At 41.2% G+C, this 17,472-nt stretch overlaps 1 protein-coding gene and 1 long non-coding RNA gene across 2 annotated transcripts in view; one reads left to right on the top strand and one right to left on the bottom strand.

The window, feature by feature from the left end:
• Positions 1–3,679: 3,679 nt before the first annotated feature.
• LOC112673663 (uncharacterized) lies at positions 3,680–7,350 on the bottom strand. Its single transcript, XR_007413651.1, has 3 exons — positions 6,536–7,350; positions 5,780–5,896; positions 3,680–3,929 (listed from the first exon to the last, which is right to left on the bottom strand). It is a non-coding gene; the product is annotated as an uncharacterized LOC112673663 (long non-coding RNA).
• A 654-nt stretch (positions 7,351–8,004) lies between these two features.
• SERTAD2 (SERTA domain containing 2) overlaps positions 8,005–17,472 on the top strand; it is a 114,004-nt gene continuing 104,536 nt past the window's right edge. Inside the window, exons 1-2 of the mRNA XM_025469386.3 lie at positions 8,005–8,116; positions 8,717–8,791. The gene's annotated coding sequence lies outside the window, so the exon portion shown is untranslated. The remainder of the gene's footprint in view (positions 8,117–8,716; positions 8,792–17,472) is intronic.

The raw sequence follows: 17,472 nt of genomic DNA, 5'->3' as shown, positions 1-17,472 counted from the left end.
TGTTTGCTCAATTAAATTTAAAACACTCTTCTCATCATGCCATGCCAGTCCTGAAACACCTTCAAAGGCTCCCTATTGCCTTATCCTATAAATTGAAACTCTTAACCAGGCACTTAAGGTTCTATAATCTGGGCTCCATCTGCTTTTCCAAATACATCTCCTAAGACTCCCTACAACTCGGTAAGTAATTGTTGAATAAATAATTCGAAGTGATTGGATTACACGGCTTCTAGGAGTTACAAAAACTACCGATGGATAAATCATTAGACCATTTAGGGTGAGATTTATGTAATACCAGTCAGCTAACATTAATGCCCCAATAAAGAGTGTTGCAGCCCCCAAATGGTAAACATAATAAGATGAGTGATGCTGGGAAGAGTCATCTCTGCGGGATCTCATTCTGGCTTTTGCAAAAATCAGAGATCCAAAGCTAGTTGGAGAGAAGCCTGGTGGGGCTGTCGCTTTGGTCACTGGGAAGGGGTGTGGGCTGCTGGGCTTCACGAAGCTCCCTATCTGGGCTCACGCAAGCTCCTGCATATGGGATTTTGAAGGCCATGAAATCATAGCCATTACTAAGGGTCAGAATTTCATATGCTAGTAATGAGCCATTAGGAAAGCTTTAGGCAGAGACAGGCTTTTAAGGCAGCATAACCCAAGTAGGGGCTATTCTCAGTATATCTTTGTGGGAAACCATTGTGTTTCCAACGATGCTGGCTCCGAGGAGATTCATGATGAGACAGGGCTGGGAGAAACTTCAAGGGCCGTCCCATCCATTCCCCCCGTATTTAGGTTAGAAAACTCCCAAATCTTTCAGAAAACTACCCATCTATCCCCAAACCCTCTGGTAATTCCTTGCCTTGCTTACCCACCCTGATTTCAGGGAGCTATTTCTGATCTCTAACCTAGATCTCTACAGCTCATTATCTTTCTTCATCTCCTCCTTCCCAATCAACTTTAAAAGGCCTGTGTGTCTCCAGCTTATTGACACAAAGCTAATATTACAATCAGCCGCTATTGTTTCATCCTTATGGTTATTATTAGCACTGACAGCACACTAAGAGGTACATAAAAATACACAAGCAAATGCATTTTTAGGTCAGTCTTGAAATAAAGCTTTTGAAAAATCCAGTCATGTTTGGGTGTTTGTCCCTTGGAAGGGGGTAAGAGCGGCAAGGCTGTGCAGGATTCCCTATCTCTGACTCTGGCTCACTCTTCAAGGGCCGTTGCTCCTTTCCCCCCCAGCTTGCGAAGGAAGCCTACAACCACACTTGATCTTAGCCAAAAGGCCGAGAAGCGATGGAAGCCTACAACCAGATGCACGAATATGAAATATGTGTGTGGACGCAGGGGCGTGATAGGCAATGCCACGTTGGGAGACACTTGGGGAAGCCTGCAGGGGGAATCGCCCTGGGGTGTCGGGGGAGGCCCTGCATGAAAACCTGCCACGGCTTCGCGTGGAAACAGGAAGGACATATTCGAGTAAGAAGGGAGCTGTAACAGCACCTTCCTTACCCTTCCCTCAAAGTGCCCCAGCTAAGAGCAGACATGAAAAACATCCCTGTAATGCAAAACAGCCAGAGCCCAGTGGCTTACATGCTCTTGCCCCGTTTCTTACCTTTTCAGGCTTACGAAACATTTTATTTTATTTTATTTTATTTTTTTTTTTACGAAACATTTTAAAGATTGATTCGTGCTATACGATGTACATTTAGTACATTAGTTCATATTTTCCCAGAGCACCTGCTACATTTTACTTACCTCTAGTACAGGTGTTAGATACTCAGGTTTACCTGCAACATACAGCTACCTCAAGTGCTGCTGTGATGAGCGTCTTCAGCTGTGCCCTCTTAGGGATCCATGCAAGAGTTTCTTAGATGTGTGTATCCCCAGGAGTGGAACTGCTGGGCCAACAGGAAAACAGATGCTACATTTCGTGATGGATGGCCAGATAACTCCAGAACGGCCGTACCAGGGCTTAACCCCCAACAGCGACATACAAGGGTTCACGCTCCTGCCCATCCTAGCCAACACTTGGTGTTATCCAACTTTCACATTTTTGTTTCTTTCATGGATGTAAAGAAGTATGTTTTTGTTTTACTATGCATCTATCTGATTATAAGCAAGGTGGTGTATCTCTTCATCTTCTTATTTTCTCAAGGTTCCCTTTCGTAAATTTGCCTGTTCATACCCTTTGGCCATTTTTCTACTATTTCCTGTTTGTCCCCCTGCCCCCCGCCTCGATGATTTGCAAGAATTCCTAGTATATTCTAGATATTAATCTTTTCTTGGTTTTAGCCTTTAGAAATACCCTTCAATCGATCAACTCTCTCTTAAGTTGTCTATGGTATTGTTGTTGAACAGAAAACTTTAATTCTGATGCAGTCAAGTTTAGCAATCTTTTGGCTTTATAGTTTATGTTTTTAGAGTCTTATTTAAGAAGTCTTTTCCTATCTTAAGACTCCACAGCAACTCTATTTTTAACCTCTATACACCTAACAGTTTGTCTTTCCTTTTTAGGCTTTTTCAATTCATTAAGAGCTCACCTTTGCATATGGATGCAACTTTATTTTTCTCCATGGTGAACCGATTTTCCTAAAATTACCTATGAAACAAAACCTCTATATTAGATTGGATTGTCATTCTCAATCCTTCATGTCTTTCCTGCTATTGAATTATACACACGTGCCCTTTGCCACGTGATTTTGTAGCACCTTCTACTACTGATGTTGGACTTGGCCGTGTGACTTATTTGGCCAATAGAATATGTGATGGGAGCAGAGGTATTAAATGTGTTTGAATGACTTGGCTTCACCTCTTGAGCTTCTGTAATTGCCAGAATGAGACATGTGATGAAGACCTGAACTTAACCTGTGTCCTGGAGCTAAGCCCAGTGAATTCAGTGGAGCCCAATCAAGTCTTGGTGAATCCAGATGAGATCAGCAAATCTCAGTTCACACACAGAACCGAGAGGGAGAAAAAACAATAGCTGCTGTAAGCCGCTGATTTTCTGGGGTTGTCTGTTATGTAGTATTATTATTGCAGCAATAGTTGACTGTGTCAATGTGATTTCCTCACAGATTTGTGACATCACCATTATCACATACCGAGTTCTTAGAGGTAAGGGTTTTTGAGATCTCTCTTCTGTTCCACAGTTCTACATGCCTGTTACTGTCACTTAGAATATATCTTACTATATGGGAGGGTAAATTTCCCCTCTCTGATTTTCTTTTTAAAAAATGACCAGATTATATGGAATTTAGTCTTCCATATGCATTTGAAATGTTTAAATTCCTTGAATCCTGCTACAAGTTTGAATAGTTTGCATGGAGTTTATGAATACATTTTGAGATCTTTGATAGCTTAATAATGTCATTATCCTATCCACAAACATTATACATAACCCTATTTAGGTCTTCTTTGAAGTCTATTAACAGAATTAACATTTTTTTCCATAAAGGTTTGTGCCTTCTTTCAGGTTAATTGCCAGAGACTTTATAGCTTTGCTGCTATTGTAAATAATATCTTCCTTTCCAGTTTGTTAGTACTCCTGCGTAGGAATACTTCTGGTTTTCATGAATTGATTTTGTGTTTGCGGATCTTGCTGTATCAGTTAGATGGGGTTTGGCTATAGGCAACATTCAACACACATACACACATAAGCTAAAATAACGGTAGCATGAATTAGATAGAGGTTTATTCAGGAAGTTCAAGAAGACTCAAGGTAGATATTCTAAGGCCGGTGCTGGTAAAGGAGATGCCTTCTGTCTTGCTGCTCCACTGTGTGTGGCTTCCATACCCAAGGTCAGTTCATGCTCTAAGATAACTGCTAAAGCTCCAAGCCATGTCTTCATTTCAGAGCATAGAAAAAGGATGAGGCATATCTTCTCCTTTCTAGGACTTACGTTCCAATGCCACTTTTAACCTATTGCCTGGAAAATGGAAATACTTAGCTATAAGGGATGCTGGCAAATGCTGTCTGTGTTCTGGCTGGCCTTGTGTCATGTTAAAAAAAAAAAAAGTATAGTACTATGGAAGAAGGAGAAACGCATCTCTGTCACCTCGCCGATTTCTCTGATTATTTCTAATAGCTTGTTTCTATTGGATGTTTTATATGGTTGATCAAGTTACTACAAACAATTCCAGTTTTATCTCTTTCCTTTGGATTCTTCTGTTTTTCTTCTTCCTTTTGCAAATCTTATCCTGTTAGCCAGGACTTTTAGTATCATGCTAAACAGCAATGGCAACCTTATCTTCATCCCATACTTAAATGGAATGTGTTTCAAGTAAAATCTATTAATAGTTTGTTGTACGTTTTGGTCCTTCATAAAGTTCAGTCAATTTCTTCCTATTCCTAATTTTCTCAAAGTTCTTATTATTAAGAGGTGATGCGCTTTCTCAAATGTTTTTTCTCTCTTAGTCTTTTTGAGATGAATTACCGTAGGTTTTCTGATACTGAATCATGCTTGAGTTTCTGGAATAAACCCTACCTGATCTATTATATTCATGATAAATGGCTGGATAGGAAGCTAGAGAGATGTATAAAGATAGGAAAATGAGGCTCAAGGTTTTTCAGAGTTCACTGGAGTAGGCATGTTGGATTTGGTGAGTTAATATTCTATTTAGAATTTTTGCATTTACATTCATAAGTGAAATGGGCCAGTATTTTTCTTAAACTGTCCTTTTTTGCATTTAGAATCTAATTCTGCTAGTTTCCTTTTTCTCTGTTTCTGTTTCCTTTCAATCACGATGGCTTTTTTACTTCATTTGTTTTGTAATTTGGATTGTGAGCTCATGCTTGTCTAGTCTCTATCTGTGGGAATTCTGTGAGACCTATTTTCTATTCTCAATAAAGGATGTGCTTTTACTTCCTGATCCATGTGGGGTAGTATATATTCAAACTAATTTATAACTAGCTTATAATCTAATTGAGGTCAGCTACAATCATATAAATATCTAAATAGCAGTAAAAGCAAAATAGTTTATAATCGCATACTGCTTGTATACTTTTTATTTTAGATTTTAAAACATATGGCTCTAAATCATAACAGAGTAAAATAAGTAAGCAAAAGGAAAACTAGATAAAAAATGAACTAAATCCTCATCTGTGATTAAACACACTTAAAGTCTTCCTAGACTTTTTCTCAGATTCCTATTTAACTGTTGCATGTGTGTACTTTGGAGCCTCTCAGCTAGGTCTGAGGCAACAAAAATCTCATATATTCTTTTTTTGGTAGTCATCACACTTCCTGGTATATCATTAGTTTCATTCCACTGGTTAGAAAAATTATGATAACAATATAAATATGTTTTTTGCATGGTGAAATTTGAGTTTTGAAATGTGACCCCTACATATGAAAACTTCTATATCTGTGCACTTTGAAACTATAAAATACTAAGTCTCAACATATCGGAGGTTCATATATAATATCGATTACAGTGATATTTTTAAGCTTATAAAATTATGACTTCCCTGTAGCTTTAAGTGTCATAGTTATAAGGTATGCCTATGATATTTATGAAAGACAATTTGCCAGCTTCAATCTCCTTTTTGGGGGATTACCCTGCCAGTGTATAACATAGACTTGTGTGCAAGAAATGTAGAAAGGGAAGTGATCATCAAAATAAGAGCTTGGAAATATACAGGAAAAAGGAAATAGGTACTGTGTGAGAAAGGAAAAGAAGAAAGAAGAAAAATAATACGGGTGCTCAAATTTTCAAAAGGAAGGAATAAATAGGGGTTCTCAAATCAAATGCTGATTTTAATATTTATTCAAGTCACCTGGGGTATTTGTGACAAAAGCAGATGCCCAGGTCCTGCCCGCAGAAATGATGATTCAATAGATCTGAATGCAGGCCTAGGAATCTGGGTGGGCCTTCGACAACCATTTAAGAAATACTGGAATTGAGAGGGCACAGAATTAGAAAATGACACATGGTAGAGATTAAAAGCATGCCAATAAGGGTTTCCCCTTATTGGGGGCATTTTCTGCCACAGGATGCTAAACCTGGGTATTTGGAGATCTTCTGAAAGATCCTAGTGTATGTCTAGATTCAAAATCTTCTTCTGTGTTACTAATACAGTATCTAAGATAACACGTTCACCAGGACTCAAGACTAAAGGTTGATACCATGGAGTAGGGCTAAAGTCAGAGTCAGCCCACACTTAGGGCTCAGGGGAAGGATCAGTACTTTAAAATGACAATAATCTAGGAAAGTCTCAATATGGCTAGAGTAAGCCGTTGTGCTAAGCTTATTATCTGTCCTCTGAATTTCAGACCACTGTAGGTTTTAATCTCATAATTACGAAAAAAATTATCTCGCTCACTTCAAGACCTAAATCAGGGGCACCTGAGTGTCTCAGTTGGTTAAGCAACTGCTTTTCACGCAGCTCATGATGCCAGAGTCTGGGATGGAGCCCCACCTCAAGCTCTCTGCTCAGTGGGGAGCCTGCTTCCCCCTCTGCCTGCCACTCTCTCTGCTCGCCCTCTCTCTGCAAATAAATAAATAAAAATCTTAAAAGAAAAAAAGAAAAGACCTCAAGTCAACCCTTAGGTCTCTCCAGTTGACTTGTCCATGAGAAATGAACAGCAGGCATTCTAAGCGGAGTTGAAAATCTTCTTGTAGGCACGCAGTATATACTTTGTCTTTTCCTTGGTTTTCTGGGAGGAAGCAATTGTTAAGTTTCAAGTAACGCGCGGAAAGGCACCTTGTGGGAAAGAAAGTGGGTTTTTACCACCGTCTTCGCTTTTGTGAGCATCTCTGGTCAGATGGGTAATTAAAGTGACTTCTAAGTAGAAGCGCGTGGAGAGTGTGAAGGTCTGTAAGATGATCACTGGACCGCAGGCAAGAAATGGAGAAAAAGCCAGAGCTGCTGGGAATGAGCAGTGAGAAGACCCAGCAGCGACGCTCGCTCCCCAGCACTGCCCTCGGGGTGCCAGGTGGAGGGTGGGCACACCAGCGGGAGGGAGGCCGAGGCACACACACGTATTTAAAAAAAAAAAAAAAAAAAGCAAAGCCCATATGGCTTCGCTCCTGCCAGGTTAGCAAAGTGCCTTTTCCGGGAGCTCGGTAAAGAAATGGCATGTGTTCGGGAGCTGTTTCAACCTGTCCACACCCTACCCCGACTTCCCCAGAAGACCTGCAAGCAAAGGAGGCTCAAGCCATTGCCAAGCCCCGGCTCCCGGGCTTCCAGCTTCCCCAGATGCCCGAGCCCCGCCCCGCAGGACGTCAGAGGAGTTGCCTCTCGGTGTGGGCACTGCGGGGACCCGGGGCAAAGTTCGGATCCGATCCACTGCTAATTCGGTCGCCCGTGGGGAGTGGGGTTTGGCCGCAGGGGCGCCCGCGGCAGCAGCAGCAGCGGAAGCAGCGGCCGCCTGCAAGCCGAGCACCGAGCCAGCCCCCGCCGCCGCCTCCTCCAGCCGGTGCGGGGCCCGCAGCTCCGCCAGTGCCTGCGGCTGTCACGCCGCCAGCAGCGCGGCCCCTCCGCCGCCCCCTCCCCCTCCCCCTCCCCTCCTCTCCCCTCCTTCCCCCGCGCGGCCCCAGCCCTCACGCTGTTATTTGCGTGACTGACCCGAGCCGGGCCGGCGGGCGGGCGGGAGGGAGGGGAAGGCGTTGGCCCGCCCACTCCTTCCCCTCGGGCTCGGGGCGGCACCTCCTTCCTCCTCATTGGTCGCACGCCTGCGTCCATCACCCCCGCGCAGCCTCCCGATTGGCGGACGGCGCACTCCGGGCGCTAGCAGGGCCGAGTGACTCCGCCGGTCCCCGGCGCCTCGTCTCTCCCTCCACCCCCCACCTCAACGTCCACCCACCGCTCCCCACCCCCCACCCCTGCTTCCCCCGCCCCGCTCGCGGCAGTGTCCTTAGAAGACTCATTGGGCCAGGGGCGAAGCCAGCCGCCTATGGAGCCGCGCCGTGATTGGCCGACGCCCACGCCCGTCGGAGCGGCGGGGCTCGCCATTGGCCAGTCGCTGCGCTGCGCTGCCCGCCCCCCCACCGCCTCGCCCTCCGGCTCGCCCCCTCCCCTGCCGGCGCTGCCTCGGCCCCCTTTCCCCGCCCGGCCCCGCCGCAGCTCCCCTGTCCAGCTGGGCGGGGACTGCTGTACGACTCTGTAAAGTCTGTGAGTCACTGCACAACCCATCAATCCAATTAAATGTCTTGAGCGAGCCGAGCAGGGGGTGCCGCCGCCGCCGCCGCTCGCCCCGCCGCGGCCGCCCCTGCTCGCAGCGCCCCTGTGATCCATGGCTGTCTGTCTGTACTTGTTACGGTGTAACCTCCTCCTCCTCCTCCTCCTCCTCCTCGTCCTCCTCCTCCCTCTCCTCGGGAGCCGCTGCAACTTCCCCTGTGCCAGCCTCCTCTGCTTGGGGACTGCAAAGGCATGGGATAGATCCAGAGCCACTTCCATCTCCCCTCCAGCCCTCGCTCAAGCCCTCCCCCCCGCCCCCTTTAAATTAAAGTCTGTTCCTCGCCTCTCGTCGTTTTAGAGATTTATTCGTCTATTATCTCCCCCGATTTATTCTCCCTCCCCGGGGCCGGGGGGTCGCAGGGGCCGGTGGGTTTATTTTAGGGAAGGGGCTCTGCACCCCCCACCCCTCCCTCTCCTCCTCCTCCTCGGGCGGTGACTTGATTGCCCCGCTCCTCTCCGCTCCCACCCCTCGAACTCACCGTCCTGCACTCGAGTGACGCACCGACACCCCCCCCCCCCCCCCCCCGCCCACAGCCCAGACGTCCCCTCCCTCGCTGCCACCCCGGCCGGTCTCGGAGCTGGACCCGCTGCAGACTTCCTCGCAGAAGGGTGAGTACCGTGTTGGGGTTGGCGTTGGGGTTGGGGTTGGGGTTGGGGGGAGGCGGTGTGGATCTGGAAAAATGCAGCCTGTCCACTCCGGGGAGGGCAGGGATCACGTTGTAGGCTGGAGGTTCCTGGTCCGGCGTGGATTCGAGGTGGCGACTGCCTCCCTCGCTCCCTCTTCCCCCGCCCCTCGACTCCTTATTCACCAGCTTTGCTGTATTTCTAGGTATTGCCAGACTTCCACCATCGGGGCATTATCACGCTTATAAAATGAGCGGTAATGGCATGTTTTGTTTTTTTTTTTTTTCTTTCTGTCTTTAGGATGCTTAGTGAGCGATAAATAGTCAGCGATGGGATCCCCTAGATCTCACTGACCTGCAAAAAGTGTAAAACCCCTAATGAGTGCATTTTACTCTGAATCACAGTTCAACTTTTATTTAATAAAGGCAAAGCAAAAGATATTTCTGATTTGAATGTGTGGGGATAGAGCGAGGGAAGACAGGTTGCCTAGGGGCACGGCTTTAGTATTTTTATTTTAAAATAGTTTTATGGGTTCCCTTTTGGGGGAAGAATATGCATTCCGTATTAAAGACCATGAAGTCTTTGAACCTGTTGGAAGAAAGCAAGGTAAGATGGAAATCCAGCTTGACACTTCATCTCTATCTCACTTCTATTCAAGCGAGGCATTACCGCACAGAATTTTTTTTTCTCAGTCCCTAGGCACAGTGGGATGTGTTAAGGATAAATATGGATTTTTTTTTCCTCTTGATATCCATTTTTTGTATACTTCGCTGCTCTTAAGAAATGTCATGCTACAGAATTTTGTAGGATTTAATTTGGTTTCTTGGTTGTGGGTGACTCAAAGGTACACATACCTGCTGCCCCTATATCCTTTATGAGAATCTTGCCTTAGGCATCTTTCATATTTAATTTGAGACAAAAGTAAAAATTATGAGAAATAGTTACTTTGAATCGGCTTCTGAGGTCACTTTTGAGAATTCAGCCTATTTAAAAATGGTAGTACTCTTTTTGAATCAAGTTCTGGTCTAGTTGTCCACAAGATTCAAATTAGGCCAAACCAAACATGTTTTGAAATATTAAAGTACAGGAAAGGCCTCTTAGTAGTTCATTCTCTCCTTTTCTTTCAGACTAACCAGAATAAGTTGTTACTAAATTTAATTTTAAAGAATAGACTGTTCCTGTACTGAAATCTGCCAAGTTTCTGCAGAAAGATTTCTTTTTAAAGAGCAGAAATGTGTTTATGATCAACCCAAAGTAGTAATGTTGACTCAAATGTAAATGCTATCGTAAGGAAATGCTTGTCATAAGCCCCCAAACCTTGCAAAGTGTTTCAGGAAGACTTATACAAAACCTTTTGGAATTGTTTAATAAATTTTTTTTCTTGTGGCCTTTTTCATGAGTCTGAGACTGAATCATTGAGAGGCCTTCATAGCATAGTGGAGCCCTGCTGCCTGAGTTTGAATCTTGCCGCCTACCCTTAATGGCTGTCTGACCTTGGGCAAGTTTCAAACCTGGCCAGTGCTGGTTTTCTCCTGCAGTTGGAAAGGATGACTTCTCTTCAAAGGGTTGATATAAAGATAAATAAGAGAGTGCATGTCACAGAACATGGGGTGTTCGCTGTCCCATCACCATCACCATCTGCCGAGAGGATGTCTAGGGTAGTGCTTCAAAGTGTGGCCTTTAGAACCAGACCCTTTAGGTTCAAGTCCCAGAATTTCCTCTTGTTATCTTTGTGACCTTGGTCAAGTTAACTCAAGATTCCTCATCTGTAAAGTGGGAATAATGGTAGCATTTGCTTCATAAGGTTAGTGTGAGTTTAGAATGAGTTGATAATATGCAAAGATCTTGACTAGTGTTTGGTAGGTCTTTTTGAACTTAATTCTCTAGTGTTTCGTGTATGTTTTGAAACACCAATGGCTGTATTTTTTAGAAGTACATTTTTGGTAAAGATATATTGCCATCAATGAAGTAAGCAGAATTCTTATCAATATGCATGATGTTTTATTGGATTTATACTTTTAAGCTGGAGCTTATATGAGTCTTCATGATATTTAGTTATTAGATGAGTCGGTCCCTCTTTCATTTAAATTTGCATCACAGAATGTATAGATCTCTATTATAATGGTACCTATCACACATTTGCTGTTATCTACAATTTTCTCCTATACTAAACAGAAAGCCCCTTGAGGGTAAGACTCGTTTTTCATTCAAAATTTAATCTCTCGTGCCTAGGAGAGTGTTGGGTACATAAAGATGCTTAATGAATGCCAAATAATAAGTTTTAAATACTGTTATTCTCAAGTTGTTTACGACTAGTTGAATGACATTTTAGGTGATACTGTGGAACTGTGGAGAATACTATTAATATTGCTGAATTGAACTTTTACATTCTCAATTATTATTTTTGTAAATAGAGAGTAAACAAGGGGAATTACTGTATTACTTACATTTTATTAAGAACATATTTTTCATTTTGAAAATTAAACTTAAAATAGTCTGAAAAGTGCATGTTGAATAATTTCCTTTGTTATCTGACATGTCCATTTTTTATTGTGAGACTTTCTGACTCCCAAACTTTCTGTCGCTAAGTTGGGTGTTACTATAATTAATATGAATTATACAAATTCTATTTTGAGTCTCCCAAATGATGATATGATGTTGTTATTGGCTTCAGAATTAATAATAATAAAGAGAATTTATCATACTCACACTGTGAAAATAAAGCAAACATCATTTCCTTAAGGACCAAATCTTCATTTCTCTTTCCACTCAAGACTAAAACTCTTTTTCTTGAGCACTCTTAATAAATAATTAACTTTTGAAATAGCTGTAGTAATAGTGTAATAGGAATCATAAAGGAGGTATATGTAATTAGTAAGTAAAACACTTAAACTTTAAACTTCACTGCACACTTAATAGGCATTACACAGTTGGGGAATATATATATTTTTTAAATAAGCAAAATTGATGGGGCCTACCAGCTGCTTCATTTATAGAATCATTCTGTTTTACTTGTCAATAAAATGCAGTTTAATTACTGTGCCCTCTGAAATTATAAAATGCAAGAAATGACTTTCATGAAAGGGAGATCCTCAGCAAAGAAACCTGAATACTAATCTACTCAGGAGTGTACAGTGTTTCATAACATTGTTAAAACTTTTCAAGTATGTGCCCTATCTACTACACCGTGGTATACATAATCCTTTGTTTAACTGAATCATCGGTTACCCAATTTAGCTGAATGTATTGCATTTTTATTGGCTAAAACAATTAATTTAATAAACTTGCCCTTTTTTATCCATATACTTTTAAAGCAGCCAATCTCAAATGAAACTTAAAAACGTTAACTTATGGACACTTAGAAACTACACTTAGAAACTTAGCGTCTGGTTTGTTTGATGGAAAGTTGCTTATTTTTTGCTTGACACATTTTAGCATGACATTGTTTCTGTCGTTCATATCTCTTTACCATTTTTGTAAAGTATTTATTAGCATTTTGCAGATGTATATGATGGGTCCAACTTTTAAAAAAGCAATGTTTCTGATGAAGAATTGCTTGGAAAGTAGAGGAGAGGGATAGAAATAACTTTCAGGACTTGTGATTTCTAGCCCTGTCTTTTTAACATTGAGAAAACGAGTAACTGTGCACTCTGTTAGTGATCGAAAAGAGAGGAAATAATATGTACATTATCTATTGACCAACTTAGAAGTAAGGTCCATGAAGTTCTAGACTGAGCAGTGCTACTGATTGGCACGTGACCTTGATCGGGTGCGCTTCACTTCTACTCCCCATGTTCTTACCCTTTCAGTGGGAAGAGGGAAGGCATTGCCCTGCCCTCACTCAGAGAGGACTTTGTAGGGGTTCTAAGTGCTTTTTAAAAGCACTGGAGAAGGACAAAATGCAAGCAAACACAAAATAAACATTAGCATTTAGAAATGGATGTTTGTTTATCATTATTTAAAAATTGTAACCTTTTAGATCTTTTGTCTGAAGGACATTTTTCCTTTTAACTTTGTGTTTGAAGAGACTTCTTATTGATGTGTTCACAAGAATGTGTAAGCTACCTTTTAAGAAGACAAGGAACTCTGGTTTAATTGAATGGGATTTTAATGTTGCCACCGAATTTTGGTATATCCTGAGTTAGAGCAGATGTTGATGTTGAAGAACAAAGTGTGTATCGAGGAGATAACTCATTTCATTCAGTTAAAGCTTGTAAAACCTGCACATACTTTGTAGGAAAGAAATGTTGAGATATATCAGATTCCATTAGACGTATATTCGAAGAGAAAAATTAATCGTATTATTTACTTTTAAATTTTAAAAGGATTACTTGGCTGTAAGAGCTTTCCCTATGCTCATTTATTTTGTACCTTGAATGCACTGAAATATGCACATTTCAGAATATGTATAGTGAATTGGAAGATTTCATTTATTATAGCTAATCTTTTATTTGGGAAGGTGAGTGAAGACACATATGGAAAGGCTGTATGTTAGGCAACTAGTTTTTTTTTTTTCTTTGTCTCTAAAAGTGAAGTTAGCAGTCTTTAAAAGTAAAAAGCCCAGGGTTGGCACATTATGTAAGTTTCTTTGAATTTAGCTTTTCCTCTCTCTTGGTTAGTAGAGAAGCGTTGACACAGCTTCATGACATTACTCACTTTTTAAAGTTGAAATGAAATTCTAGTGTACTCAGAGTAATACCTATTAAGACAAGTGGGACATATGAGAAATATTATTTATTCCATTTAATATTAGGTATAGGGAACAATGATCCTCAAATGCAAGATTGCTAAGCAGAAAGCAACTTTTAAAAATATATTGTCCTTTTGTCCTTACTGTTCAGTTTCCAACTGATAGAAACTTGGGGAATGATCAGATTTCTTCTCCACTTTTGAATTTAAAGTCTATGTTGATGTTTATAATTTTGTGTGGTGATATATATAACTCTATAGTACTGTATGTTTACTTTTAAGCTATTAAATAAAATGATCAAGACAGTTCATCCTTTATCTAAATTTGATCTGTTTTTCACAGCCCTCTACCCCTTGTACTACCATTGTTTTCAGTTTTCTAGGTGTTTCCACGAGTTTCTTTCTTTTAATGCAGCATCTTTCTAATTTGCTCCATCTCCTTTTCGCATTGGTTTCTTTCCCCTCTATCACTGCAGGTTTTCTCCTTAGCACTCTTTTGCCTCTGTGTAAGGTATAGAGGAGGGGTTTTCATTTAGTTCAGTCTGCTTTTATGAGACTGTGGCAACATACAAAATTTTCTGTATAGAAAATTTGCTTGGCCTTATCTCAACAGATGAACTCTCGGATCATCTTACCAACACAAAACTTCAGGGGACCATTTTGTAAACCTACAACCAGGTCTTGGCTTATGTGAGGTGCTAAAAAGGCAAAACTGTGACATGCTTATTATTTACTGCTTTTCTGTTCGCCTCTCTTATTGGGGAATACCACAGCATTTTCCCCATCCATGTTACCTTGAGACATCTCAAAGATCCAGGCTTTCTGGTGCGCCTTTTACTCCGTGTCCAGCGTGCTGGCAAGCTCTGGAGCTGTCTCAGCAGTGACCATTGCCACCTGACCACGTTGGGGGTGGCTGGCCTGAGAACATCACGTTAGCCGGAAAGAGCAGCTCCTTTGTTTTGTTTTGTTTTGTCGTTAACTCCTTAAAACCAGACAGAATGTCAGACCATGTCCACTGTGAGGTTTTCCAGGGTTCACCATTGTTGGATGATTAATGGTTCCTGGTGAAGTAACCATCAGCTTTATTGTCTTCCATGGCTTCAACTCAAATGAAATGTATCCCTTTGGGTTAACTTTTGTTTTGATTTTAAGGTTCTTTTCACCCAGAAAATCAAAGGGTATGAAAATGAATATGTATTTTTAAACAAAAAAGATTTACATAAAAATCCTTTGGGTAGAAAGTTTCCTAAGGACCCACATCCATTGATTTGGAGAGAATGTTTAATAGTTTCCCTAAATATCTGACATTATTCAGACATCAATAGTAGAAAACCTTTCAGTTTTATTAAACAAAATTACTCCTCCTTTTGATTTAGATAATAAACAGTCCATTGCTACTTTTTTTTTTAACTTCAACAAATATAAGATTAGATAAGCTGTATTTTAGTGTTAAGGAAGAGATTTTTCCAGAATTGTACTTTGTGAAACCTATGCCTCATAGAAAAACTTGATCTTTTTTTTTTTTTTAGGCACACCTGTATCCCTTTCCTCACTTCCATTCATTCATTTATTCAGTTCATTCAACAGATATTTATTGAACATTTACTGTGTACCAGCTATTCTTACTGGGGAAAAGAGTCAAATATTCCTGTCCTTGTAGAAATTACATTCCAATCCATTCTGGTGTGTATAAAGCTTGTTATTTACCATATGCAGTAGTCATAACTAAACATTGTGTAATAATGGTCTGGAAAAAAGTAAGATTTCTTCATACGGATTTTATGTCCTTCAATTTGGCATAAAAGGAATCCTAACTCCTGAAACAAAACTCCATTTGAATGGACAATTATCATTTGAGTTTGAGCTGAAGTGTTAAATGCCTATAATGTTGCTGGATGTTTCCACCAGAAATCCTGCAATCAGCCTCATTTATGAACCCTGGGTAACCTACCAGTGGATACAGTTTGAAATTTCTTCTTTGTTTTCTTTATACATTTATACATTTTTTAATTTATTTGATTATTTACTTATTTATTTCAAAGAGAGAGAGAGGGAAAGAGGGCCCACATGAGTGGGGGGTAAGGGCAGAGGGAGAGGGACAAGCAGATTCCCCGTTGAGCAGGAAGCCCTATGCAAGGCTGGATCCCAGGACCCCGAGATCATGACCCGAGCTGAAGGCAGATGCTTAACTGACTGAGCCACACACAGGTGGTCCTTCTTTACACTTTAAAAGTTGTTTTCTCCTTTTGCTTTGTTTTCTTTGTGACAGAGCCTGAAAAAAATGTGTAACGTTGAAAATTGCACAATGGAAATGTGGTCATCTCAGCTATATTGCACAATTAACAAGAAAATATTAAGTTTGCTTTGTCTAGTATACGTAAAGAACTAATTTTGGGGGGACGCCTGAGTGGCTGAGTGGTTAAGTGTCTGCCTTTGGCTCAGGTCATGATCCCAGGGTCCTGGGATCAAGTTCCTCATCAGGCTAACCACAGAGAGACTGCCTCTCCCTCTGCCTGTGTCTCTGCCTCTCTCTCTCTCTCTTGTCTCTCACATGAATAAATAAAAATTAAAAAGAAAAACCTAATTTTTGTCTCCATGATTGTCAAAACCATGTAATTCCTTAAACAAACAAATAAAACCCTTAGTGTACATTTCCACCCCAGATACTAAATATACCTAAGTGTTTTTGCTGTACAGACAGCATTAATATGATACGATATAATATAATGATTTTTATTTTTAAATTTTTATTCATAAATGAATTCAAGTGCTTGGGGGTATCAGAGACTAATAAGACATGGCACCTGTTCATAATGGTATTCACAGCCCTTTTCGGGAGACAAAATATCCCCACACGGAAATCAAATCTCTTCTATTAGGCAGTATGGGATTTAGCTTGATGGGAAGTCTCCTGCAGGCCGCTCCAGTAAGCTGAACCCTTGGTCAAATGGACTTGCCTCCTGGAGGCCCTGGCTAGCCTTCACGGGACTCCATCTATCCTGTTCAGTTTGGGCAAAGCCTTAAAAGAGGTTTTCTTGGTGCCTTAGGCACCTAAGGGCAGTGCAGTCCCCTTTCTAGCCACTGCAACTGCTCAGCAAGGAAGGGAAAGGAAAGGGAATGGAGCCCACATCCTAGGCATTTCTTAACATTCACTAGCAAACCGTGTCAGAGGCAGAAACTTCGCCTGTGAATGGAATGTGTATATAGATACCATGGATATGGTTCAGGTTCTTGAGGCCAAACAATTATTCCATAGGTTTGGGAAGACTGATATATTAATGGAGGCCCTGCAAACAAGGGGAATTTCCTGAAAAGCAGAAGCAGCACTCAGAGGCGAGGAAAAGAAGTGTAGACTGCTGAGGCTTTTGGCCGTCACTCTTTCTTCCTTAGTTTTGCCTGGAGCAGCCCTGCCTGGGAGATAGGCATGCTCTGGGCCTGATATGCCAAATTTAGCAAGTCTGTATGTAATGCTATAATCCGTAGATACCATCTTTCTAAATTGTTTTGCTTCAGAATTGGCCAAAATTCCTGATATGTGTGTATTTAAATTCTCAAACAAAAATCTGTGTGCCTATGGTTTTTGTTTTCATTTCCCTAGATATTTGAAGGTATTAATAAGCATCTCTTTGTTTTTAGAGTACATCTGTTTGTTTATTTGGACCTCGTCTACGATAGAATAACACATCACGTGCTTGTCTCTTAGATTTAAATTAGAAGGAAAAAAAAATCCAAAGCCTTAATGTGTATTTTATCTGTTGATAAAATGTTTTATCGGTTGAAGGTATTTGGACACTTGTGTATAGATTTCTTTATTGGTGTTGTTATTGTTTTAAATAACAATTTCTATCAAGTATTTCTTTTCCTGAAAACTATATCTGGGCAAGAACCATCTCACATCTATTTGATTTGAAAGGCCACCTAGGGTAGTTATGTTCATCATCTTGATTGCTATGGTGGTTTCAGGGATATACACATAT

The sequence above is a fragment of the Canis lupus genome, chromosome 10, assembly GCF_003254725.2.
Source record: "Canis lupus dingo isolate Sandy chromosome 10, ASM325472v2, whole genome shotgun sequence".
Classification (NCBI taxonomy): Eukaryota; Metazoa; Chordata; class Mammalia; order Carnivora; family Canidae; genus Canis; species Canis lupus.
This window is presented reverse-complemented; position numbering and strand designations above follow the sequence as displayed.